The following is a 27,112-nucleotide window of genomic DNA, read 5'->3' as shown; positions in this document are numbered from 1 at the left end:
TAGAGAGAGAGAGAGAGAGAGAGAGAGAGAGACAGACAATCACACACAGAGGGTTAGAGAGAGAGAGACACAATCACACACAGAAGGTTAGAGAGAGAGAGAGACACAATCACACACAGAAGGTTAGAGAGAGAGAGAGACACAATCACACATAGAGGGTTAGAGAGAGAGAGAAAGAGAGAGAGAGACACAATCACACACAGAGGGTTAGAGAGAAAGAGAGAGAGAGAGACACAATCACACACAGAGGGTTAGAGAGAGAGAGACACAATCACACACAGAGGGTTAGAGATAAAGAGAGAGAGAGACACAATCACACATAGAGGGTTAGAGAGAGAGAGAAAGAGAGAGAGAGACACAATCACACACAGAGGGTTAGAGATAAAGAGAGAGAGAGACACAATCACACACAGAGGGTTAGAGAGAGAGAGACACAATCACACACAGAAGGTTAGAGAGAGAGAGAGAGAGAAAGAGAGACACAATCACACACAGAGGGTTAGAGAGAGAGAGACACAATCACACACAGAGGGTTAGAGAGAGAGAAAGAGAGACACAATCACACACAAAGGGTTATAGAGAGAGAGACACAATCACACACAGAAGGTTAGAGAGAGAGAGAGAGAGAGAGAGAGAGAGACAATCACACACAGAGGGTTAGAGAGAGAGAAAGAGAGAGAGACACAATCACACACAGAGGGTTAGAGAGAGAGAAATAAAGAGAGAGTGAGAGACACAATCACACACAGAGCGTTAGAGAGAAAGAGAGACACAATCACATACAGAGGGTTAGAGAGAAAGAGAGACACAATCACATACAGAGGGTTAGAGAAAGAGAGACACAATCACACACAGAGGGTTAGAGAGAGAGAAAGAGAGACACAATCACACACAGAGGGTTAGAGACAGAGAGAAATAGAGAGAGACACAATAATACACAGAGGGTTAGAGAGAGAGAGAAAGAGAGAGAGACACAATCTCACACAGAGGGTTAGAGAGAGAGACACACAATCATACACAGAGGGTTAGAGAGAGAGAGACACAATCATACACAGAAGGTTAGAGAGAGAGAGACACAATTATACACAGAGGGTTAGAGAGAGATAGACACAATCATACACAGAAGGTTAGAGAGAGAGAGAGAAAGAGACACAATCACATACAGAGGGTTAGAGAGAGAGAGACACAATCACACACAGAGGGTTAGAGAGAGAGAGACACAATCACACACAGAGGGTTAGAGAGACACATAAGGGATGAGAGTCAGAGGGGGAGGAAGAGAGACAGAGAGAGAAAGAGACCATGGGGGAGAATAACACATAAGGAGAGAGATGGATAGATAGAGAGACACACACACACACGGGGGGGGGGGGGGAGAGGGACCACTGCATTTTAAAGTAATAAATCAGCAGAGTTACAGAGAGTTCAGAAAATGAGTCTATAATTTAGTGTGAAGTACAGAGGCAAGCTGCTAAGTTAGTGGGTGTAAAGTTTGAGTAAACAAAATACAAAAATGACCCTGCTGTAAAAGATTAAAAAAAAACACTAAACCACATTCATTAAATTATCATTTTCACTAACAGAATCCCTTTCAGTAAAATCTTACTTTAATAAGATGTGGCTGAAACACTGCAGTGCTCTCTCTGCCTCTCTTCCTGCTCTGTATAAGGATTCAGCAAGTGACAGTGGCACATTCCACTACACTTAGAGGGGAAGAACAGAACTCTCTTTTTTACTTTAGCAAAGCTAGCAGGTTCACAGGACAGCAACAAAATATATGAAAGTTGTTTTTTTCCATTTTTGTTTTGTTTTATATGATTTAACATCCAGCCCCAACCCTATGTTCCACTTACTAATGCCTCTTGCTGGATTGGTTCAGCCCAAATAGGACTGCCTCAAATAAGCAGTTAATGGGCCATGCAATGATCTTAACCACTTGCATCCAGTAGGTGGCGCAGCATGTTGTGTAATGGTGGGCAGACCTGCTTGTGCCTCTCCATTGCACAACATATAGCTGTGAGAGAAAAAAATGCTGGGGAAAAAAAAATTAAATTTTTTTTTTAAAGCCAATAAAAATATATTTTTGCCCATATGAGAGGTGAAGCACTGCCTCACCTGCCTCTAGTGACTGCACATCACTGGTAAGGTGCAACAGTTTGAGTCCACAATCTGTTTTTATGTCAGCGTTTCTTAAAAAACTACATTTGTTTAACATATTTCTTATGACAACCACATAAACTGTATCTAGATTCTACAATTCCCATTATTCCAGCACTCCCTTAGAGCATTGCAGAGAGTGTCTAAAGATTCCCTTTTCAAATGCTGTTCAGTAGAGTGGAAGTTCTATAACAGTGGAGGAAAAGCTACACAAATCAGTACTCATTGCTATTCTATAGACCTCCCATACATTTGACACAGCTTTGATGTGTGCTTAAGATAGTCGTGTCAAGTGTATTTGACGATTTGCAAATCACCAACTTCAGAACAGGAAAAGCATTGCCCCACCTGAATATTTCCTGCACCATATTTAAATTGTAGGTTTTAAACACTGTGGTGTTAGCCTCTAAATCTTCCATTAGTTTACCAGATAGTGAAATGGGATTTACCACTCCAGAGAACACAATTCTACTGTTCCAGTGGTGACGTACTCTACACCACCCCAGCCGACGTACTCTACACCACCCCAGCCGACGTACTCTACACCACCCCAGCCGACGTACTCTACACCACCCCAGCCGACGTACTCTACACCACCCCAGCCGACGTACTCTACACCACCCCAGCCGACGTACTCTACACCACCCCAGCCGACGTACTTTACACCACCCCAGCCGACGTACTTTACACCACCCCAGCCGACGTACTTTACACCACCCCAGCCGACATACTTTACACCACCCCAGCCGACATACTTTACACCACCCCAGCCGACATACTTTACACCACCCCAGCCGACACATAGCATTGCGCATGTTGATGTAAGGCTTGTGTACAGCTGCCATGTAAACCCACTTCATGAAGCTCTCGATGCACAGATCTTGTGCTGATGTTGCTTCCAGAGGCAGCTTCAAACTCTGTAGTCAGTGGTTCAATAGGTAATTTTCACGTGTACTCAGCACTAGGCAGCTCCACTCTGTGAATTTGCATGGTCAACAACTTTGTGTCTGGTCTGTTATAGCTCCTAGCCATTTCCACTTCACAATAATCGCACTTACGGTTGACCAGGGCAGCCCTAGTAGGGCAGAATTTTTTTAAAAATGACGTGTGTTAAGGTAGTATCCTATGACAGTGCCACTGAGATTTTAATGGCTATGTGCTGGACTTTATGTACCGGTTAGAAAGGAGTGTGGTTGAAACACCTAAACTCAATTAGTAGGAGTGCCCATATACTTTGGGCCATATAGCGTATATTCACAATAAGCAGCGCAAAATGCCTGGTCTTGCATTGACTTAAAATGTCTTCTGTATGCGTTCTACTGCTCCTTTAGAAATATTCAACTTAGCTGTAATTTGGTACTCGGAAAGTTTTTTAGCACCCAGGAGATCAATGTGTCCTGTAATTGCTTCACTACGCTTGTTTGCCATGATTAAAAAAGGTATTTCTATTAGTATGGTAGCTGAATGAATATCCAGTGTTAATCATTAGAAGACAAATACAACGCACGTGTGCTAGGATGTTACACTCTGAAAACTACAGTGGCACAAGTGAAACTGTATATGCAAATGGTGTGCAAAGAGGAGATTCATCTCAATAGCAATGTCAGATAAACATTTAACAAGGAGATACAAAAAAAAAAGATTTGTATCAGAGATAAAACATAATTTGTGTAAGAACTTACCTGATAAATTCATTTCTTTCATATTAGCAAGAGTCCATGAGCTAGTGACGTATGGGATATACATTCCTACCAGGAGGGGCAAAGTTTCCCAAACCTCAAAATGCCTATAAATACACCCCTCACCACACCCACAAATCAGTTTAACGCATAGCCAAGAAGTGGGGTGATAAGAAAAAAGTGCGAAAGCATAAAAAATAAGGAATTGGAATAATTGTGCTTTATACAAAAAAATCATAACCACCTCAAAAAGGGTGGGCCTCATGGACTCTTGCTAATATGAAAGAAATGAATTTATCAGGTAAGTTCTTACATAAATTATGTTTTCTTTCATGTAATTAGCAAGAGTCCATGAGCTAGTGACGTATGGGATAATGAATACCCAAGATGTGGATCTTCCACGCAAGAGTCACTAGAGAGGGAGGGATAAAATAAACACAGCCAATTCCGCTGAAAAATAATCCACACCCCAAAACAAAGTTTAAATCTTATAATGAAAAAAACTGAAAATATAAGCAGAAGAATCAAACTGAAACAGCTGCCTGAAGTACTTTTCTACCAAAGACTGCTTCAGAAGAAGAAAACACATCAAAATGGTAGAATTTAGTAAAAGTATGCAAAGAAGACCAAGTTGCTGCTTTGCAAATCTGATCAACCGAAGCTTCATTCCTAAATGCCCAGGAAGTAGAGACTGACCTAGTCGAATGAGCTGTAATCCTTTGAGGCGGAGTTCTACCCGACTCAACATAAGCATGATGAATCAAAGACTTTAACCAAGATGCCAAAGAAATGGCAGAAGCATTCTGACCTTTCCTAGAACCAGAAAAGATAACAAATAGACTAGAAGTCTTTCGGAAATCTTTAGTAGCTTCAACATAATATTTCAAAGCTCTAACTACATCCAAAGAATGCAACAATCTTTCCTTAGAGTTCTTAGGATTAGGACACAATGAAGGAACCACAATTTCTCTACTAATGTTGTTAGAATTCACAACCTTAGGTAAAAATTTAAATGAAGTTCGCAACACCGCCTTATCCTGATGAAAAATCAGAAAAGGAGACTCACAAGAAAGAGCAGATAATTCAGAAACTCTTCTAGCAGAAGAGATGGCCAAAAGAAACAAAACTTTCCAAGAAAGTAATTTAATATCCAGCGAATGCATAGGTTCAAACGGAGGAGCTTGAAGAGCCCCCAGAACCAAATTCAAACTCCAAGGAGGAGAAATTGACTTAATGACAGGTTTTATACGAACCAAAGCCTGTACAAAACAATGAATATCAGGAAGATTAGCAATCTTTCTGTGAAAAAGAACAGAAAGAGCAGAGATTTGTCCTTTCAAGGAACTTGCTGACAAACCTTTATCCAAACCATCCTGAAGAAACTGTAAAATTCTAGGAATTCTAAAAGAATGCCAAGAAAAATGATGAGAAGAACACCAAGAAATGTAAGCCTTCCAGACTCGATAATATATTTTCCTAGATACAGATTTACGAGCCTGTAACATAGTATTAATTACGGAGTCAGAGAAACCTCTATGACTGAGAATCAAGCGTTCAATCTCCATACCTTCAAATTTAAGGATTTGAGATCCTGATGGAAAAAAAGGACCTTGCGATAGAAGGTCTGGTCTTAACGGAAGAGTCCACGGTTGGCAAGTAGCCATCCGGACAAGATCCGCATACCAAAACCTGTGAGGCCATGCTGGAGCCACCAGTAGAACAAACGAACGCTCCTTTAGAATCTTGGAAATCACTCTTGGAAGAAGAACTAGAGGCGGAAAGATATAGGCAGGATAATACTTCCAAGGAAGTGACAATGCATCCACTGCTTCCGCCTGAGGATCCCTGGATCTGGACAGATACCTGGGAAGCTTCTTGTTTAGATGGGAAGCCATCAGATCTATTTCTGGAAGTCCCCACATTTGAACAATCTGACAAAATACCTTTGGGTGAAGAGACCATTCGCCCGGATGTAATGTTTGGCGACTGAGATAATCTGCTTCCCTATTGTCTATACCTGGGATATGAACCGCAGAAATTAGACAGGAGCTGGATTCCGCCCATACAAGTATTCGAGATACTTCTTTCATAGCCAGAGGACTGTGAGTCCCTCCTTGATGACTGATATATGCCACGGTTGTGACATTGTCTGTCTGAAAACAAATGAACGACTCTCTCTTCAGAAGAGGCCACGACTGAAGAGCTCTGAAAATCGCACGGAGTTCCAAAATGTTGATTGGTAATCTCGCCTTCTGAGATTCCCAAACCCCTTGTGCTGTCAGAGACCCCCATACAGCTCCCCAACCTGTAAGACTTGCATCTGTTGAAATCACAGTCCAAGTCGGAAGAACAAAAGAAGCCCCCTGAACTAAACGAAGGTGGTCTGTCCACCACGTCAGAGAGTGTCGTACAATCGGTTTTAAAGATATTAATTGTGATATCTTTGTATAATCCCTGCACCACTGGTTCAGCATACAGAGCTGAAGAGGTCGCATGTGAAAACGAGCAAAGGGGATCGCGTCCGATGCAGCAGTCATAAGACCTAGAATATCCATGCATAAGGCTACCAATGGGAATGATTGAGACTGAAGGTTTCGACAAGCTGAAACCAATTTCAGACGTCTCTTGTCCGTCAGCGATAGAGTCATGGACACTGAATCTATCTGGAAACCTAAAAAGGTTACCCTTGTCTGAGGAATCAACGAACTCTTTGGTAAATTGATCCTCCAACCATGTTCTCGAAGAAACGATACAAGTTGATTCGTATGAGATTCTGCTAAATGTGAAGACTGAGCAAGTACCAAGATATCGTCCAAATAAGGAAATACCACAATACCCTGTTCTCTGATTACAGATAGAAGGGCACCGAGAACCTTTGAAAAAATCCTTGGAGCTGTTGCTAGGCCAAACGGCAGAGCCACAAACTGGTAATGCTTGTCTAGAAAAGAGAATCTCAGAAACTGATAGTGATCTGGATGAATCGGAATATGCACATATGCATCCTGTAAATCTATTGTGGACATATAATGCCCTTGCTGAACAAAAGGCAGAATAGTCCTTATAGTTACCATTTTGAATGTTGGAATCCTTAAATAACGATTCAATATTTTTAAATCCAGAACTGGTCTGAAGGAATTCTCCTTCTTTGGTACAATGAAGAGATTTGAGTAAAACCCCAGCCCCTGTTCCAAACCTGGAACTGGCACAATTACTCCAGCCAACTCTAGATCTGAAACACATTTCAGAAATGCTTGAGCCTTCACTGGATTTATTGGGACACGGGAAAGAAAAAATCTTTTTGCAGGAGGCCTTATCTTGAAGCCTATTCTGTACCCTTGTGAAACAATATTTTGAATCCAAAGATTGTGAATTGAATTGATCCAAATTTCTTTGAAAAATCGTAATCTGCCCCCTACCAGCTGAGCTGGAATGAGGGCTGCACCTTCATGTGGACTTGGGAGCTGGCTTTGGCTTTCTAAAAGGCTTGGATTTATTCCAGACTGGAGATGGTTTCCAAACTGATACCGCTCCTGTAGGGGAAGGATCAGGTTTTTGTTCCTTATTGTGACGAAAGGAACGAAAACGATTAGCAAACCTAAATTTACCCTTAGATCTTTTATCCTGTGGTAAAAAAGTTCCTTTTCCCCCAGTAACAGTTGAAATAATAGAATCCAACTGTGAACCAAACAATTTATTACCTTGGAAAGAAAGGGAAAGCAAAGTTGACTTAGAAGACATATCAGCATTCCAAGTTTTAAGCCATAAAGCTCTTCTAGCTAAAATAGCTAAAGACATATACCTGACATCAACCCTAATGATATCAAAGATGGCATCACAAATAAAGTTATTAGCATGTTGAAGAAGATTAACAATGCTATGAGTATTATGATCTGTTACTTGTTGTGCTAAAGCTTCCAACCAGAAAGTTGAAGCTGCAGCAACATCCGCCAAAGATATAGCAGGTCTAAGAAGATTACCTGAACATAAGTAAGCTTTTCTTAGAAAGGATTCAATTTTCCTATCTAAAGGATCCTTAAAGGAAGTACTATCTGCCGTAGGAATAGTAGTACGTTTAGCAAGAGTAGAGATAGCCCCATCAACCTTAGGGATTTTGTCCCAAAGCTCTAATCTGTCAGATGGCACAGGATATAATTGCTTAAACCGTTTTGAAGGAGTAAATGAATTACCCAAATTATTCCATTCCCTGGAAATTACTTCAGAAATAGCATCAGGGACGGGAAAAACCTCTGGAATAACTACAGGAGGTTTAAAAACCGTATTCAAATGTTTAGATTTAGTATCAAGAGGACCAGATTCCTCTATTTCTAATGCAATTAAGACTTCTTTAAGTAAAGAGCGAATAAATTCCATTTTAAATAAATATGAAGATTTATCAGTATCAACCTCTGAAACAGAATCCTCTGAACCAGAAAAATCATTATCAGAAACAGAATCAGAATGATGATGTTCTTTTAAAAATTCATCTGAAAAATGAGAAGTTTTAAAAGACCTTTTACGTTTACTGGAAGGAGGAATAACAGACATAGCCTTCTTAATAGATTTCGAAACAAAATCTCTTATGTTAACAGGAACACCCTGAATATTAGATGTTGATGGAACAGCAACAGGTAATGGAATATTACTAAAGGAAATATTATCTGCATTAACAAGTTTGTCATGACATTCATTACAAACAACAGCCGGAGGAACAGTTACCACAAGTTTACAACAAATACACTTAACTTTGGTAGATCCAGCATCAGGCAGCAATTTTCCAGAAGTATCTTCTGATTCAGGGTCAATCTGAGACATCTTGCAATATGTAATAGAAAAAACAACATATAAAGCAAAATTGATCAAATTCCTTAAATGACAGTTTCAGGAATGGGAAAAAATGCCAATGAACAAGCTTCTAGCAACCAGAAGCAAATAAACAATGAGACTTAAATAATGTGGAGACAATAATGACGCCCATATTTTTTAGCGCCAAAAAAGACGCCCACAATATTTGGCGCCTAAATGCTTTAAGCGCCAAAAATGATGCCACATCCGGTGACGCCGACATTTTTGGCGCAAAAATGTCAAAAAAATTATGCAACTTCCGGCGTTGCATAATTGAGCCAAAAAAGTCAGCGCCAAAAATGACGCAATAAAAAGAAGCATTTTCAGCCCCCGCGAGCCTAACAGCCCACAGGAAAAAAGTCAAATTTAAAGGTAAGAAAAATTGATTATTCATATGCATTATCCCAATAATGAAACTGACTGTCTGAAAATAAGGAATGTTGAACATCCTGAATCAAGGCAAATAAATGTTTGAATACATATATTTAGAACTTTATATAAAAGTGCCCAACCATAGCTTAGAGTGTCACAAAAATAAGACTTACTTACCCCAGGACACTCATCTACATGTAGTAGAAAGCCAAACCAGTACTGAAACGAGAATCAGTAGAGGTAATGGTATATATAAGAGTATATCGTCGATCTGAAAAGGGAGGTAGGAGATGAATCTCTACGACCGATAACAGAGAACTTATTAAATAGACCCCGTAGAAGGAGATCATTAAATTCAAATAGGCAATACTCTCTTCACATCCCTCTGACATTCACCGCACACTGAGAGGAAAACCGGGCTCCAGCCTGCTGCGAAGCGCATATCAACGAAGAATCTAGCACAAACTTACTTCACCACCTCCATCGGAGGCAAAGTTTGTAAAACTGAATTGTGGGTGTGGTGAGGGGTGTATTTATAGGCATTTTGAGGTTTGGGCAACTTTGCCCCTCCTGGTAGGAATGTATATCCCATACATCACTAGCTCATGGACTCTTGCTAATTACATGAAAGAAATAATGTATTATTGCAAATAAACAATCAAATAAAACCATTTGGTGATGGTGGACACACATTTTGTAATCCTACTCAATCTAGAGGAAACAATACCATGGTTAAAAAATATGTACGATTGACTTAATATAAAAGGTGCCCCTCGAGTTTATAAGAATAGGGTCACTGACTACATACAGAATTACCCTTGCTGTTATTTGTCATTGGCTCACCCAATGTATTCAGATAGTTCCTAGTTATGCATTGCTGCTCCTTCAACAAAGAATACCAAGAGAACTAAGTGAATTTGATAATAAAAGTAAATTGGAAAGTTGTTTATATATATATGCCTTATCTGAATCATGAAAAGAAAATGTTGGGTTTCATGTCCTTTTAAAAATGGACAGTCTACTTGAACATTGTTATTGTTTAAAAAGATAGATAAATCCCTTTATTACCCATTCCACAGTTTTGCAAAACCAACACAGTTATAATAATACACTTTTTACCTCTGTGCTTACCTTATATCTAAGCCTCTGCCGACTGCCCCCTTATTTTAGTTCTTTTGACAGACTTGTATTTTAGCCAATCAGTGCTGACTCATAAATAACTCAATTGGAGTGAGCACAATGGTATCTATATGGCACATATGAACTAATGCAAAGAGAACAGGGCGACTCCTAGTGCAGATCAATTAGGTATGCAGACCCTTTAGGCAGATCACAAATGGATACTCGCAATCAAGAGCGCACACAACAGTGCTAGTTTCGCATACTGGGTATATTTCAGTGTCCCAGTGCACATATAGATCATTCGATAGATATTCCCTCCAGTGGTTGATGTAAGCAGCAAATATAATAATCGGAGACTCCAGGTATATAGTTAAAAAGGCTTTATATAGTGGTAAAATCACAACATACAAAATAACAAATGTGATACTTAAAATCAGTAGAACTCGCTACGCGTTTCTCATCGCTCACCACGCCGTTTCCTCAGGCTAGTAATCTAGTAAGCGAGTTCTACTGATTTTAAGTTCTAGTAAGCGAGTTCTACTGATTTTAAGTTCTAGTAAGCGAGTTCTACTGATTTTAAGTTCTAGTAAGCGAGTTCTACTGATTTTAAGTATCACATTTGTTATTTTGTATGTTGTGATTTTACCACTATATAAAGCCTTTTTAACTATATACCTGGAGTCTCCGATTATTATATTTGCTGCTTACATCAACCACTAGAGGGAATATCTATCGAATGATCTATATGTGCACTGGGACACTGAAATATACCCAGTATGCGAAACTAGCACTGTTGTGTGCGCTCTTGATTGCGAGTATCCATTTGTGACCTGCCTAAAGGGTCTACATACCTAATTGGTCTGAACTAGGAGTCGCCCTCTTCTCTTTGCATTTTTTCAGATTGCTGTATCTACTTCTGATCTCAGGAGGAGCCTCCCGTGTATGTGCACAGTGAACTGAGACACTGTTAAATTCCCAGTTTGTTATCCTCGGCATTATCTTTGCCGCTATACTCTGAGTATTATTTCATTATCAGCCGTTTGTGAAAACCATATAATATCGGCTACACTAGGAGGCGCCCTTTTTGTACATATGAACTAGCACTATCTGTGATAAAATGTCTAAATGCACAGAAACAGAAATAAGCATATGAGAATACCAAGAGAACAAAATGGAACGTTGTTTAAAATTGCCTGCCCTATCTGATTAAAGTTTAATTTTGACTAGACTGTCCCTTTAATAAACATTTTACCCCTGTGATTACCTTGTATCTAAGCCTCTGCAGACTGCCCCCTTATATCAGGGCTTTTTACAAACTTGCATTTTAGCCAATTAGTGTTGGTTATTGCATAACTCCTGGGAGTGAGCACAAAGTTATCTATATGGCACACGTGAACTAGCACTGTCTTGCTGTGAAAATCTAATAAAATAAACTGAGATAAGAGGCGGCCTGCAGGTTCTTAGAAAAAGGCAGAGGTTTAGAGGTTATAAAGTATATTAAAATAACAATGCTGACTGTGCAAAGCTAGATAATGGGTAGTAAAGGCGTGTCTATCTTTTTAAAGAATACAATAATTTAATAAATAAACATTTTAATTAACTTCTGTCACCAAATTTACACTTTTCTTTTGGTAACTTTTTTCGAAGGTTAGCTTCTTTCCATGAGTGCATACTGAGGTAGGCTTAAGAGCATGAATATGCCTTTAGCACTAAATGGCAACAGTGTCTGCAACAATGTTATACATACAGGCTCCCATTCATGAACCTGCAGACGGCTAATGTTCCCAGCCAGGTAACCTGACTGCCTATGTTTGTTGCGCACAAGTGGTTTCCATGACCCACAGCTACTAATAACCAATCAATTACTTATTAAACCGCTGACCTTGTGCAACCAATTAGGCAAGAGCATGGCTGGTCAATCATTCATCCAAGATGTTTTGGCAGCTTGGTAAATGAAACCAATAGCAATCAAGTCACTTGCATACTACTGAGTATACCTCAGTATGCTCTCAAGGAAAAGAGCTGTTTCATCAAATGATAACACAAGAAAGAGGTAAATCTGATAATAGAAATAAAACAGTGTACATGCTGATCAAATATTGAGTAGTAGAAGTAGAAAGCAAGTAAATTAGCTCTTAGATCCCCATTTTGCAGGGCATTTCTATTCTATTTGTATACAGTTTGGTGTAATAAATGTCACTATGAATCTCAGAAGTGCTTTGTTCTCGTCACGGATACTGGGCTGCAGGGATTGATCCCTTACCCCCCTATGGCCTCACCCCTGCTGTCTCTCAGCGGATTTGGGCTCCTCAGAGCAACCGTGATTCCCCAGAACTTCTGTTCCCATTGTTTTGTGTATTGAATGTCGTCTTGGAAGAGCTGGTCACTGACCGCCCCTTTCCCCTTCGGCCAGCCGGGTCTCTGGAACTACCGGTCGGCTGCATCATCCAGGATTACCGGTGCCCTTTGACCCAGGTCGCTCCAGCGGCCCTTTGTACCAGAGCTCCGCTCTTCTGGGGTTTGCTGCCTCTCAGGGTGGGCCAGAGGTGGGGTGACTGCATGAAGGGAGCTCCCTTGGGAACTGGAGGTTCCGGTTCCCCCTACAACCCCTATTCTCCCTGGACTGTAGATTCTGGGGACCGAGAGCTTTATAATGACACCCTGGAAGTGCCGCTGCTCCCCCGGGATCACCCCGAAAACCGCCACCTCTGGGTACTGGGAATCTGTAGGACCATGGCTGCTATGGCTGGCTCCAGCCTGTCTGGAGGCGCGGGAATGGCGGGAAAACTGTGGCATTGTCTCATGTCTTATCAAGATGAGTTGTATGTATAAAAGATGTGCGTTTGTCCCAATAAAGTCAGTTCTTATTTCACCTGAATGCTAGTCTGTCTAGTCATTTAGGTAGGCTCCTGCTAGAATCACTTTCCTGGGCTACATAGCAGCTTGTTCCAGGCAGCGGAAGGACCAATTCGGTGGAGCTACCCAGTCGGGGTAGCTGGGGATCCGTCAGTTCTCTTATTTATTTTTTGGTTTATTTGCTTAATTTTGACTTTGATGTCCCTTTAATAGATTCGAACAACAAAATCAGCATAGCGTTTTAAAATTAAGATAACACCAATGCATGATCAAAATTTCCTTTTGAGAACCTAAACTTTCCCCTGAACAGTGCCTGTTTAGAAGCAGAGGTGCACACAACAAAAATAAATAATAATATAATAACTTTTACAGAATTATTCTCATCCCTATGAATCTGTGTGAATGATTTATAAGTGTGACACACGGCAGAACTACAAAACCATATAATCTCTTCTGCCAAATGATGCATTAGAAATACCAATTAAAGCACTTACACACTGATCTATATGTCACATTAGTGAATACGTAGCTGATCCTGTGTTTCCTACAAGAATGTACCATTTTTAGATCTCTTCATAGTAAAACTATTTGAAGAATGTGCATTTACTATCATTACCCTATACAGTATATTTATAGATTACAAGGCCCTATTAGATAAATTTACAATAAAAATACTTTCTTAGCTTGGCAGTGATTCATTAATCATCTGCATTTTATTGCCGGTAATCATTATAATCTTCAGATTTTACGTAATAAGGCTCATTTTCAAACTGCTTCTGCGAGTTTAATAATTTCAGAAGAATTAACCCCCAGTAATAACCTGGAATCTCAGCACCATACAGAGAGCAAACTGTTAAAGGGATATTAGTTTTGTATATAGGAATCAGAGGTTCCTGCATACACAAGAAATGTTTAAAACACATATAAAAAAACTAATTTCGTTAGCAACATTTGCATTGTTTTGCAGGACAGGATCAGATAACTTAACGACCACAACGTACCCTGTACATTGCGGGTCCTTAAGGGTTTTTGACATTGCACTATTACAACCTCCCTCCTGCAGGCCTCCTGTTAAAGTGCAGTCTCATTTGCAAGAGGCAGAAGCCACGCTATCAAAAACACAAGCCCCATTAAAAGAACAGTGACTTACAGGGTATGTCACCGGTCGTTAAGGGGTTAAAATACCTTTCGAGTGTTGCTTTACCTCCTTTGCCACTGTATAGCATTTAGAAAAGTCAGGGTTCAGAATCCCACAGAATGTATACATGGCTCTATAATCACAGTTGAAAAATTACAGGAAAAATAACAAATTATGCTTACCTGATAATTTTCTTTTCTTCTGTACAGGGAGAGTCCACAGCTGCATTCATTACTTTTGGTAAATACAGAACCTGGCCACAAGGAGGAGGCAAAGACACCCCAGCCAAAGGCTTAAATACCTCCCCCACTTCCCTCATCCCCTAGTCATTCTGTCAAGGGAACAAGGAACAGTATGAGAAATATCAGGGTGAAAAAAGGTGGCAGAAGAACGGATAAAAGGAATTTAAGGCCACCCAAAGAAAAAACGGGCGGGGAGCTGTGGACTCTGTGGACTCTCATTTAAAGAAAATGATCAGGTAAGCATAATTTAAGTTTTTCTTCTTATAACAGGGTCCACAGCTGCATTCATTATTTTTGGGAAATCAATACCCAAGCTTATAGAGGACACTGAATGCAAACGGGCGGGAACAAACAGGTGGCCCATTCTGATGGCACCACAGCTTGACACAACCCGGATTACTGATAAAAAAACTAATTCAACAGAAGCAAAAAGAACAAAAAGACGGAAAGAGGACAAGGTAACTGCCCATCAATTAGAACCATAAGGATCCCAGTTAAAGAGCACTCTAAATTCTGGACTCCACTGAGCAGACAAAAGTCCCACTCTCTAGAATCACACAAATAAAAACCTTTCCATGAACAATGGCAAGGGAAACAACAAACAAACTCCCACACCACATTCTCCCCAACTGAAAAAAGGGAAGAATCAGATAAGAAGGCCCATAGAACCTCCAGAAACAATCCCTTAAGATTCAAGGACAAAACAGATAGAGAAGCCTCTAGCATAACTCGAAAAAGAGCATCTACCAGGCTGCAAGAGGACAAAGTCTCATAGAAAATACTCTACCGACGGAGGAGAGCAAAGAAAGGAAAAATTCCAGATCACCTCCTGCATGGAGCCAAAAGGAACCAAAGTAAAGCCTTAACCAGAACCGAAGTCCCGGAAGGACAAAGGACAAAAAAGGTAGAACAAGACTACCTTAACATAGACAGCTAACTACTACAGAAAAACTGAACACTCGTAGGTAAAAAAAAAAACCCTGGAGCAGAAAGGAACGGAATAGTAACATCTGTTTATGCAACAAATAAAAGCCGCAGGCTTCCATAGGCTAGGCAGTCAGACTAAACGTCAAATCATAGTAACTAGCCAACCGAGTAGCTAGAAAACTTGCACCAGGACACAGGGAACAAGAGAAAAAAAAAACTCAGAAAGCAGGGCAGACCAACTCCCCCCCAAACTAGAAAAACGGGGTAAGGGAGGACAACACCCTGACCAATAAGGAAGAACCAACAACCCGCTAAGGCAAGGTTCCTGAACCAACTGCAAGGCCTCCCAACCTAAGTAAGGATCCTTCGGGAGACAAGATATACTTGGTCGATGCTCAAACAGAGCAGTCAGAATTCCTGACCCATACTCCGATCAAACAGTCCTCTCACAGAAGTGACTGTCAATGTTCCAAGGACAAAGATTAAAACATCCCAGCATCGCCAAGGCAATGAATCTCCAACCACAAGTTCTCAAGGAAAAGAAGCAGGAAGGCGGAACTGACACCCAGAGAGACTAACTCGGGATCCAGGATACCTATCCTCATTACCCCTCAGAAACACTGCAAAAAAGAGAAACCCTCAACCCACTGAGCTCCTAGAGTCAGATGAGGAAAACTACAGCAGGAGGAGCCAATTGGATAGGCACAGTAGACCAGATCCTTCCAAATAGAAGGAAAACGAAGAAACACAGGAATATTCCAGTAAGAAATTCACAGGAAAAAGATCCTCCATTTCTCCAGAAGAGAGAAAAGGAACCGCCCCAGTATTAACAAGGAGATTTCCCCAGGACCAGGAAAACAAGCCTGCTACTGAACGCCGGACAGACCCAAGACTATTAAAATCTTAAAAACAGAGTAACCAAAAAGCCAAGTCAAAGACAAGGACTAGGTTAAAAAACCGGACCCCCAAAACCAGGTGCCGGATCAAGACCAAAAACCTTGAGAAACAACCACAAAGTTATCTGGAAATGAAGTTTGCACCAAAGTTGATGCATGCCATACTCCCATGGGGTCTTGAACTCTAATCTCTCATCATGTATCCCAGTGGCTGTCCACTCAGCCCCAAAAAGCCCCTAAGACAACCCCACAAAGTCTGAAGGCAAAGGAAGGGCCCAAAAAGAGATCAGAACTCCATGATGGAGAGAATATGACAGCCTCTAAAGATCCAGTCTGGATCAACCCTCAGAAAACCTACAGCTCAAGGAATGAAGGAACGAACGAGCATCCTAAAACTCCTGTCGGTTGAGGGCGAGAGAGACTGCATAGCAATCTCCCAGATCCCCAAGTATATAGGATTCAAAAGGGGGATACTACAAGGACAAAAACGGTCCCCAAGAACCTTGTCTCCGCAACCAGATGACCAAAAATCCCACCCCAAAAAGGTAAGGGGAAGTGAAAAGCATAGCAATCCTCAAAAAGGAGGAGAGAAACACTGGTGAAAAAGATATGAAAATCGGACAATCCAATCCACAAGGAGTACCAATAGGGGGGGGGGGAAATCACCCCCTACACCAACTTCTGGAGATCTCCAAGCAGTCATCTGATCCTCCCCACTCAGAAGGGAGGACTCTAGCTCCTGTCTAAGGACCTCTGGAACTAAAAACATACTGCCATAGCAGAATTTGTAATCCCAGCAAACCACGTAAGCTATGCAGGGAAAAAAACACTTGGTATCGAGTACGACCAACATCGGACGCCCCACCAAGATGAAACAACGTAGGACCACAGAGGCAGAACTTTTTTTCACTTTCTGTGATGAGATTTATTTAGTGAAACATTTTCTGCAGGTTATTTTTAAATAAAAAACAATTTTAAATTAGGCAGCTACACTAAAGCACCAGTTCAAATGCAATGTGTTGATTAACTGGATAATAATTACAATTTTAAAGTTTTTTTATAATATATTTTATCAGTTGAAAATTTGATTGCAAATTAGCTGCCGACAAAAAAGTAAATTGTAAAAAGTCTCTTGAATTAATTTGCTCCTTTTCTTTTAGTCTAACATAGAAATGTAATAATAACAAAGGTGCATTGCTCATAAGAATGGCTTATATTCAGAAAAAACAGCAGACTGGGAAAGGCAAGGGGGTGGGATTGAAAATAATCTGAGAGCCAGTCAACAATCAATGGGCTGCTGCTTTCCAGCCCTACTGCATAATTTACTGTTCACTTCAAACAGCACTTTGCTGTGGATGCGCTGTGTTAAGGAAAACTTGCACAGTGCAGCCCAGAGCACAGCACTGTTTGAAGAGAACAGCCTGATGTGGATCAATGCTGCAAAGTTAAAGCACTAAAAGTTCCTGCATGTGTCCTGTTCTTTCTGCAGACATGATGCATTTTCTGCGATGACATCTCAGATCACTGTATGTTCTGCCTTGGGGGACCAGCCTGATATCTGGGATAAAAAGGCCTTCTATAACTTGTAGAAACAAGAAAAAACAACCTCGTAACAAGAGGTAAGCAAACCTAGTACCCAAACAAGACCAGCCTGTTGTCAAGGATACAAAATGTCTGATATAACCTCAAAAGAACAGAGTGAACTAGTACCCAAACAGGACCAGGGTACAACTGAACTGTTCAAGGGCTAACTGAAAGTTCTAAACCCTAGCAGGGCTAGACTAAACAAACAGACAAACGACAGACCAATAAGCTCTAAGGCTTAAACATGGTCTCTAAATATTTATTTATTTTTTTGTGACTTCAACAACCATCGCAACCATAAAATCGCTAGTATCAAATCCCAGAGAAGAAAAGGTTTCCTAAAAGGAACAGTCTCAAGCTCCGGAAATAAAAGAAACATCCTAACCGGATCAAAAGAAAAGGAGGCAGCACCCACAGGTGAACGCCAAAAAGGAATAGAAAAACTAACAGGGCCAGCCTATCAGAGACCTGATTCCTCAAAAGCTAAGAACTGGGATTAGATACACAAACAAAAGACAATCAGGAGTAGGATCCACATCCCTCCACTTGTCTAGGTCTGTTCGTCATCAGAATCAGAAGACTGAAGATCCGGTGCCAAATTAAGACTGAAATCCTCCAAAGCCTCCAATACCTGCCTCAGCAGTACAAACAGGTGTGTCGGTCTGAATCTAAAAGCATCTCCCCATCTCCGGTGGGGCATTTGAAGGCCCCGACCCAGACGGCTGTACCCCTAAAGCCTCAGCGCGAACCGCTCCCCCAGAGGAAAGACCCATCTCACCTGGCGCCCCCAGGTTAAGAGGACACGGATAAGCTCTTTGCTGGCCCTCGGGAAGCTGTAAATGCGCCAATGCCAAAAATATGGCCATGCACAACCGAGCAGCAACCTCTGGTGGAAATAAACCTCCTTCCGGAGAAGGGGCAACGATATTTGGGACAACTGCCTGTGTAGGGACAGAAAATTCCAGGGAACGCACCTCACAGGACACAGAATCCTCAGAGGCGGATGGCTCAGCGGTCTCTAATCTCTCCCCAGAGGGAGAAAAGAGCACTCTATTATGGCATACGGAACATAATTGATTGGGCTGAATTACCCGGGCCTCCATAGGGGTCGATCCGATATAAATCGTCGCCCGCAAAAGTCGGCGACGCCAATATTTACGCTGATTTGGTATCCTATATACGGCGTAACCTAGAAGTTACGCGCGTATATTTCTGCCGTCACCCGTAGTTTTTTGGGCCATAGGCAGGTATACCAAACCAGCGCAGTTTGGTATCCAATATGCAGCGTAAGGACTTACGTGGCGAAAATGGAGAAAACTTACTCCATTTTCACCTCGCCACAAAAAGCAGCCGTAAGAAGCCTTACGCTGACTATTGGAGCCCCGTAACTCCCTAAACTAACTAGAAAATAAACCTAACACCTAACGCATGCGCAATGTCTATCTACCTGTCAACCGCGATCCCCCCCCCCCCGAAATCCCTAATAAAGTTATTAACCCCTAAACCGCCGCTCCCGGACCCCGCCGCCATCTACATAAACCAGCCAATCAGCCAATCAGATTGAGCTCGCATTCTATTGGCTGTTCCGATCAGCCAATAGAATGCGAGCTCAATCTGATTGGCTGATTGGATCAGCCAATCGGATTGAACTTGAATCTGATTGGCTGATTCAATCAGCCAATCAGATTTTTCTAACTTAATTCCGATTGGGTGATAGAATCCTATCAGCCAATCGGAATTCGGCGGATGCCATCTTGGATGACGTCATTTAAAGGTACCTCATTCGTAGTACAGCAGTCGGCCGGGATGGATGCTCCGCGGCGGCGGAGCGAAGAAAGAAGATTGAAGATGCCGCCGGAAGAATGAAGACTTTGCTGCCGCTTGGAGGAAGACGTCGCCGGAGGAAGAATTCTTCTTTGCCGCTTGGAGGAAGACATCGCCGGAGGAAGAATTCTTCTTTGCCGCTTGGAGGAAGACATCGCCCGGATCGGATCAGGAGTTCGGCCCGGTGTGGTGAAGACAAGGTAGGGAGATCTTCAGGGGGGTAGTGTTAGGCTTTTTTAAGGGGGGTTTGGGTGGTTTTAGAATAGGGGTATGTGGGTGGTGGGTTGTAATGGGGGGGGGGGATTGTATTTGTTGTATGCAAAAGAGCTGAATTCTTTGGGGCATGCCCCACAAAAGGCCCTTTTAAGGGCTGGTAAGGTAAAGAGCTTTGAAATTTGTTTAATTTAGAATAGGGCAGGGAATTTTTTTTATTTTGGGGGTTTATTATGGGGCTTAGAATAGGTGTAATTAGCTTAAAAATCTTGTAATCTTTTTTTTATTTTTTGTAATTTAGTGTTTGTTTTTTTTGTAATTTAGTTTAGTTAATTTAATTGTATTTTTAGATAGATGTTTGTAGTTTATTACATTTATTGATAGTGTAGGTGTATTTATAACTTAGGTTAGGATTTATTTTACAGGTAATTGGGTAATTATTTTAACTAGGTAGATATTAAATAGTAAATAACTATTTAATATCTATTATACCTAGTTAAAATAATTAACAATTTACCTGTAAAATAAATATTAACCCTAACATAGCTACAATGTAATTATTAATTATATTGTAGCTATCTTAGGGTTTATTTTATAGGTAAGTATTTAGATTTAAATAGGAATATTTTAGTTTATAAATGAATTAGATTAATTTAATATAAATTTAGTTAGGGTTAGATAGAGTTAATATAGTTAATATAAATACTATAGTAACTATATTAACTATATTAACCCTAATATAATTAGGGTTAATATAGTTAATATATATAATGTAATACCTATATTAACTATAATATACTTAGGGTTAATATAGATAACATAGCTGGCGGCGGGGTAGGTAGATTAAATTAGGGGTTAATCATTTTAATAGAGATGGCGGCGGTGTAAGGGGCTTACATTAGGGGTTAATAATATTAATATAGCTGGCGGCGGTATAGGGGGATTAGATTAGGGGTTAATAATTTTTATATAGGTGGCGGCGGTGTAAGGGGTCAGATTAGGGGATAGATAAGGTAGATGGCGGCGGTTTTAGGGGCTCACAGTAGGGGGTTAGTTTATGTAGATGGCGGCGGGGTACGGGAGCGGCGGTTTAGGGGTTAATAACTTTATTAGGTTGCGGCGGGGTACGGGAGCGGCGGTTTAGGGGTTAATAGCTTTTTTATTGTTAGGATAGTGAGGGGGGATAGCGGATAGAGGGTTAGACGTGTCGGGCTATGTTAAGGAGGCGTGTTAGACAGTGCGGGCTATGTTAGGGAGGCGTGTTAGACAGTGCGGGTGTTTTAGACTTTAGTCAGGTTTTATAGGCGCCGGCAGTTTCTAACGTGGCGCAAGTCACTGGCGACACCAGAAATTTGTACTTGCGCAGATTTCTGGACATCGCTGGTTTGTCAGACTTACGGCACGTTAGCATCTGACGGCGCCATATATGGGATAGCTTGAGTTGCGAGCTGAAACTGCGGGCGACGCCGGTTCCCTCGCTTGCGCCGCAAACTGCGATCTATATCGGATCGCGCCCATACAATCTAAGCAGGTAACAGAATCTGAATCATAGAAATCCTCCTCAGAAAAATCAGAATTCTCCATAACTTGACCGGACAAATTTTGGACTAAAATAATTGGCACCTCACACCCCCAATGGCTGGGGCACTTACCACCTCCTATGACCCAGACAAGTAGAGAACAGACCCTCTCCACCGACACTCGGTCAAGAATACGGAAATGGAGAACAAAAACGTGACCACGCCCGGTCACGAGGTGCAACCCACAGCCCAAGGAAAAGGGTGACAGTCTCATCAAGAACTGCGTAGCTCAAAAAAAACTGTATATTCCGTAAAACCATGAGCCCCAAAATCACTACACATAAGCAGACAGAATCACATAACAAATAACAAGTCCCCCACTGTTCAATAAACCCCCTCAGGAGATATTAACCCTAGATTCCATAAAGATAAAGGAGTCCCACTGAGACCCTGTGTTCTATCAATACATTATATTCCCACAGTGAAAGGAAAATGAAACTATCTTACCGGAATCTATGCCATGGAACAGTAACACTGTCCTTCAAGTTTGACAGATAGTAGCGTTGCTTCTGACAGGGACTTGAGTGAAGAAAGCAGGCAGCAAAACTTGTCAACACTGATTGCTTATGGAGCTGTTAATATGAGTCGGGATTGTTTTTCAGAAAAACTCTCCCTGCATCTCCGGACTCCAACTTTTATCTATGCTCTCACTGAGGGGCTGACAGGACTACTTAAAACTCCAGTCCCATCTCAAAGAGTACTACCCTCCATAAGAGACTATTCTGTAATCTCCGACACTTCTCTGCCAACCTCCTGTGACGAAAGGCAAAGAATGACTGGGGGATGAGGGAAGTGGGGGAGGTATTTAAGCCTTTGGCTTGGGTGTCTTTGCCTACTCCTGGTGGCCAGGTTCTGTATTTCCCAAAAGTAATGAATCCAGCTGTGGACTCTCCCCATTTTAAGAAGAAAAAAAATATTTTAAGAGGGACAGTAAAGTCAAAATTAAACTTTAAAGGGACACTCAATTCAAAATAAACTTTTATGATTCAGAAAGAGCTTGCAGTTTTAAACTCCAAAATTTTTATTGTTTAAAAAGATAGATGATCCCTTTATTACCCATTCCCCAGTATTGCATAACCAGCACAGTTATATTAATAAACGCTGTTACCTCTGTGATTACCTTGTATCTAAGCCTCTGCAGGCTGCCCCCTGATCACATGACTTTTCATTTATTATCTATTGACTTGCATTTTAGCCAATTAGTGCAGTGTCATGTACAACTCCATGGGAGAGAGCACAAAGTTATCTATATGGCCCACATGAACTAGCAGTCTCCTATTGTGAAAAGCTAATAAAAAAGCATGTGATAAAAGGCTGTCTGTAGTGGCTTAGAAACAGGCAGACATTTAGAGGTTTAAAGGTTATATTAATATAACAATGCTGGTTATGCAAAGCTGCGGAATGGGAAGTAAAGGCGTTGTCTATCTTTTCAAAACAATAAAAATGTTGGCGTTTACTGTTCCATTAAGACAATTTACTTCCATTATCAAATTTTAATATCCTTTAATATTCACATTTTCTGGGGAACAAGATCCTACTGAGCATGTGCACAACCTGACAGGGTATATGTATACTAGTCTGTGATTGGCTGATGTCTCTCACATGATACAGGGGGCCGGAAAATGGGAGAAAAAATAAAATTTGTCAGATTTTTTTTTTTTCTGCTTATTTGAAATTCAGACTAAGGGGCATATTTATCACGCTCCGTGTGTCTTGATAAAGGCCTGACACAGGCCGAAACGCGTTGACCAGCACTGGTAAGCCTTATTCTATTATTTACAACATCCTTAGGACCATCTACACTATATTGTGTTTCTGTTTTTTCCACAGGTGATTGTTCGAGTTTTTTATATCTACATTTTATTTTTCATTTTTATTCTTCATTTTTATTTTTCACATCCCATTCCAACACCTATTATTGAAGTCACATACGTTTTGGAGACCATTAGGAGTACCACCATCAAAAGACTTTTTCTCACTTTTTCTCACTTTTACATTAATTTTTTAACGCCTTTTTGAATATCTACCCTTTTTGCTATTATTTTTTCACATCGTTTACAAACAACACCGTTTTTTCTGTGATATTGCTACATTGATTGCTGGTGCATCTGCACCTTTCTGACATTTCTATCACCATCCCTCAGAGAATCGAAATTACTGGAATATATTCCCTACATTCCATAGGACTAGAGACTTTTTTTGTACACTTCGTTCTTTCTTGCACATTTTTTTGCACATTTGACATTTTTTTGCACATTTGACATTTTTTTGGATTCCATATCGATTGGCATTGCAAGCTTTATTGTTTATCTCTGATTCTTTCACATCTATTTTTTACACCACTTCACCGTGAATTTTTTACCCTGCTTTAACCTGGATGTTTTAATAAGATTGTCTATTTTTTTTAAAATTGGAAATTGTTTTTGTGAAATACCTTGCTGACTAAATCGCTTATATTTAAATTTGACCTGTTTTACCTGTTTTATAACCCAAGTTTTTTATATGATATATGTAATGTACCATGGATCCATGATAGTTTTGTATTGAACTTGTTTTTACCGTGCATTTACCTTATTTATGTATTAAAAACACATTTTAGACCAATTTGGCTCTCCATCCAATTATACTCTAACCTAGCCTCCTTAGGGTAGGCGCCTGGGATTTTTCTTTTCTTTATCTGCTTTAACAATTGGGCACCTGCTAGGAGTCCCCCTCCCTAGGCTTAGAGGTTACCATTAGGCGCTGAGGTTTTCTCTATTTTAATTGAAAAAATAAAATTTGTCAGATTTTTTTTTTTTCTGCTTATTTGAAATTCAGACTAAGGGGCATATTTATCACGCTCCGTGGAGCTTGATGCCCCGTGTTTCCGGCGAGCTCCGCTGCTCCATAACCTGTCTGCCTGCTCTGAGGTGGCGGACAGAAAATCGTCAGAAATCAACCCAATCGAATACGATCGGGTTGATTGACACCCCTTGCTACCGATCGATTGGCTGCGAATCTGCAGGGGGCGGTATTGCACCGGCAGTTTACAAGAACTGCTGGTGCAATGATAAATGCTGACAGCATATGCCGTCGGCATTTATCAATACGCAGCGGACATGATCCGTTTTATCGGATCATGTCCGCACGCACAATCATAAATATGCCCCTAGGTGTTAAATCATTGTCTTTTTATTATGCACTTGTTAATTATGCAACTCTTCTGCATTGAGTGATCGTTTAATGATTCAGATAGAGCATGTGATTTTAAACAGGTTTCCAATTTATTTCTATTAGCAATTTTGCTTTGTTCTCTTGGTATTCTTTGTTGAAGACTAAACCTACATACGCTGATAGGAGCTTAGGAGCGCGCACATGTCTATGGCAGCAGTGTTTGTAACCATGTATAACATTGCTATAAATAATGTTGCAAACACGGCTGCCAGATGGCTTAAGACATGTGCACACTCCTCAGCTCACCTAGGATTACTCTTTAACAAAAGATATAGAGAAATAAAGCAAAATTGATTAAGTATAATTTTGACTTTATTTAAGATGAATTTCAAAGTCCCCCCCATTTAATGGAGAGTTTAATTTTAAGTTAAATTTGCATTAAAGGGATATTAAACAGTGTGAGTAATATAACATGTATGCAAAATGTGTTATATGTTGTTAAGTGTTTATATTTAATTCCACTGAGTGTTTGGCGCTGACAATTTTTCTTTTACGATTCAGATAGAGCACTAATTTACTTCATTTGCTTTGTTTCCTTGTTATCCTTTATAGACAATAATACCCAGGTAGGCTCAGAAGCAGCAAAGCACTACTGGGAGCTAGCTGCACATATATGCCTCTTGTCATTGGCTTAACTAACATGTTCATGTAACTCCCAATAGTGGATTGCTGCATCTTCAACAATGGTTACCAAGAGAACAAAGCAAATCTGATAATGTAAATAAACATGTTAAGTTGTTTTATAATTGTATGATCTATCTGAATTATAAAAGAAAAAGTTTGGGTTTCCTGTTATCTCACTCTCCTGCTGAGAACAATAAGGGGTACATTTATTACGCTTTTTCAGCTATGTGGTGCAGGTTTCCATAAGTGAACCTGCTGACATATATTTAAAGGGATATGAAAGGCTAAAATGTTTAATCAATCCTTTTCCAGGTCAATATATTGTGATAAAATGGTCAACTCTTCAATCTAAAAGCAGCCCCTTTCCAAATCCACCGTGGGACTAATTTGCTTTGTCCAATCACGGTTGGCAACCTGGGTTCTCTGTTACGTAAATTCCAGGGAGCTTGCACTATTTAATCTTATTGTCCCGCACATGCGTAATTGGTCTTAGACAACATCTGAGGTTACGGATCCTCCAAAATCCTTTTGCGCAAGCGTTAATCTCTGGCCTATAAATTTAGGAAAATATAGAACAGTAATGTGCATGTGATTTACTACATTTGAAATGCGCATGCAATCGGGAGCGCACAGCCCTCATTAATATGCCAATTTTGAGTGCTGCAATTGGGAAATATGTAATGGAGTAAACATGGTCATTGTATGGGCTGGATTGGATGAAGTCAAACAAGAATACAAATTATATATTTTTATGAAGATAAAAGCTTTGTATAAAAGTAGATGTGTAATTTGCAGATTATTAGATAAACTTTCAAAACATTTTATATTTCCATTTTTGTAAAGTTTTGTAATCCTTTCAGAAGCAAAAACTGCTTCCTTTTTTCCTCTCCACCACCTCAGAAGATGCGAGATCAATTACACCGACGACACTCACTTATTCAGGGTGATTGACATTTCCTGCTCTAGCGCAATTGGCTGCAGGGGGGGGGCGTTATTGTCCAAGAATCCTCTTGTACAATGATACATTTCACTGTGCGGTGAAACACTGTAGATGCCAATTGCAGGCGGACAAGTTCACTACTTGCAAAACTGGCCGCCTACAGGGTTGGTAAATTTACCACTTAGGGACAATTATAACACAGGCAATGAAAGAGACAAGGCTGTGTTCAACATAAGATTATCTAACAGGGTTCTCACACAACCTTCTTTGAACAAACTATTTTATTGCCGGATTTATATTTGTCCATGAAAGTTCTCATCAGAAGACATAAATAGAAAACTAGTTTAAACCTGGCAGCACTCATTACTAGACTAGAAATTAGACTACTTTATAGAAACTAAACATTTATTCTTATATCTTCAACATTTAAATAACTAAAATAATTGTAAAAATACTACATTATAGCCATTATATTACAAGTGGCTAAACTATATCGCCATCACAAGCAGGTCACTGGTTCCTGACACTTTTTTTAAAGTAAAATGACATTTTACAGTCACTGCAAGTAATAAATGCTGAATTATAATGTTTCACTAGTTACATATTAAAGGGATGTGAAAGTTAAAATTAATCTTTCATGGTTCAGACAGAATATGCAATTTAAGGAGACTTTTCACCTGACTTCTGTTCAAATTTACCTTGTTCGCTTGGTATCCTTTGTTGCAGGGTAAGCCTAGATGGGCTTAGGAGCAGGAATATATAAAACTGGAAGCTAGCAGCTGATTAGTGGCTATGCACATTGGCCTCTTGTCATTGGCTCACCAGATGTGCTCAGCTAACACTCAGTATGCATTGCTGCTCTAGAGCTGACTTTAACTATGTGTTTAACTATTTTTATTGGGA

The 27,112-nt window shown here is 40.4% G+C and overlaps 1 protein-coding gene across 1 annotated transcript in view; it reads right to left on the bottom strand.

The window, feature by feature from the left end:
* The window catches only part of MFSD11 (major facilitator superfamily domain containing 11), a 143,811-nt gene that overhangs the window by 103,418 nt on the left and 13,281 nt on the right, over positions 1-27,112 (bottom strand). The window lies entirely within an intron of this gene.

The sequence above is a fragment of the Bombina bombina genome, chromosome 1, assembly GCF_027579735.1.
Source record: "Bombina bombina isolate aBomBom1 chromosome 1, aBomBom1.pri, whole genome shotgun sequence".
Taxonomy (NCBI): Eukaryota; Metazoa; Chordata; class Amphibia; order Anura; family Bombinatoridae; genus Bombina; species Bombina bombina.
Note: the sequence above shows the minus strand (reverse complement) of the source record. Positions and strands in the feature narration are given on the sequence as shown.